This window comes from Phodopus roborovskii, unplaced genomic scaffold, assembly GCF_943737965.1.
Source record: "Phodopus roborovskii unplaced genomic scaffold, PHOROB, whole genome shotgun sequence".
NCBI lineage: Eukaryota > Metazoa > Chordata > Mammalia > Rodentia > Cricetidae > Phodopus > Phodopus roborovskii.
Window position 1 is genome coordinate 11,236 of NW_026126241.1, and position 2,247 is coordinate 13,482.

The window sequence follows — 2,247 nt, forward strand, 5'->3', positions numbered from 1 at the left end:
TGCCCACTGCCCCACTGCTCTGGTTGAGCACTGAAACAGAGGGAGATTCCAGCAATCCTGCCACCTTCTGGGGAACTTCCTAGAGCTGATCTGAGCACACTAGACTGGCCTATCCACACATGACCATCCTGAATCCCTGCCTGCCTGATATCTGACCCCCACCACTGGTCCTCTGCTGGAGTTCCAGGCCCCTCCCAGAGATCCGCCATTCCCAAAGGACGATTCTGAGTCCTTGCCTGCTGGATCTTTGACCCTCATTGCAAGGCCTTTGCTAGAAGAGACTCTGGGACCAGTTTGGGTTGAATCCCCCCAATGCCTTTCCCTGGGAACTCCCTGGATTGGCCCTGAATCTTGTTCCCCCTGTATCCTGTCCCCAGCAAGAGTGTTCCTGGTGCTCTAATACACCTTCCCAGGAAGAACCTGCCCTACCCGACCCTGTGCCATAGCCTGCCCACTGTCTCACTGCTCTGCTTGAGCGCTGGAACAGAGGGCAGATCCAACAATCCTGCCACCTTCTGGTAGAGGCCCTCAAAGACAATGTGAGAAAAACCCTTACAGAAATGGAAGAAAAAAAATGGGGAAAAAAAAAAAAAAAAAAAAAAGGAAGAAATGAACAAGTCTCTGAAAGTATGGAAAGCCAAGTTTAAAAAAAAGAAAACAAAAAACAATTAAACAGTTGAAGGAAACAGTCCAAGACTTGAGAACTGAAATAGAGACAAACAATACACAAACTGAAGGAATGCTGGAAATAGGAAAACTGGGCAAACAATTGAGAACTACAGACACATGCATAACAAACAGAATACAAGTGATGAAAGAGAATCTCAGGTGCTGAAGATGAACTAGAGGAAATAGATTCATCGGCCAAAGAAAATTGTAAACCCAACAAATCCTTTATATGAGACCACAATCACCTTGATACCCAAGTCACACAAAGACACAACTAAGAAAGAAAACTACAGACCAATATCCCTGATGAACATTGATGCAAAAATACTCAATAAAATACTGGCAAACCAAATCCAAGAATACATCAGTGAAAACATCCATCATTATCAAGTAGGCTTCATCATTGGTTTGCAAGGATGGTTTAACATTTGAAAATTTATCAACGTGATCCACCATATAAATAACCTGAAAAAGAAAAACCACATGATCATCTCCCTAGATTCTGAAAAAGCCTTCAACAAAATTCAACACCCTTTCATGATAAAGGTCTTGGAGAGATCACGAATAACGGGAACATACCTAAATATAATAAGAGAAATATATAGTAAACCAACAGCCAACATCAAACTGAAAGGAGAGAAGCTTAAGGCAATTCCTCTACAATCAGGAGCAAGACAAGGCTGTGCTGTCCCTCCAGATCTCTGCAATATTGTAATTGAAATTCTAGCTACAGCTATTGGACAACATAAGGACATCAAGGGGATCCAAATTGGAAAGGAAGAAGTCAAACTTTCTCTATTTGCAGATAGTTTACATAAGTGACCCAAAAATCTCTACCAGGGAATACCTACAGCTGATAAACACCTTCAGCAAACTAGCAGGATACAAGATAAACACACACAAAAAATCAGTAGCCCTACTTTATTCATACAACACAGGAGCTGAGAAAGAAATTAGAGAAACATCATCCTTTACAATAGCCAAAAACAGCATAACATAACTTGATGAAAAGCTTAACAAACAAGTGAAAGACCTATATAGTAAGAACTTTGTGTCTTTAAAGAAAGAAATTAAAGAAGATACCAGAAAATGGAAAGATCTCCCATGCTCTTGGATAGGTAGGATAAACATAGTAAAAATGGCAATCTTGTCAAAAGCAATCTACAGATTCAATGCAATCCCCATTAAAATCTCTGACCTTGAAAAGACCCAGGATAGCCAAAACAATCCTGAAAAAAAAAAAAAGGAACTTCAGGAGGCATCACGATCCCTGACTTTAAGCACTACTACATTGCCATAGTCCTGAAAACAGCCTGGTATTGTCACAAAAATAGACAAGTGGAATTGAACTTAAAAACCTGATATTAACTCACACACCTACAAACATCTGATTTTTGACAAAACAGCTAATACAATGGGAGGAGGACAGAATCTTCAACAAATGATGCTGGCACAACTGGATGATGGTGTGTAGAAAACTGCAGATAGACCCAGGTATATCTCCATACACAAAACTCCAGTCCAAATGGATCAAAGACCTCAACATAAATCCACCCACACTGAAGCTCTTAGAAGAGA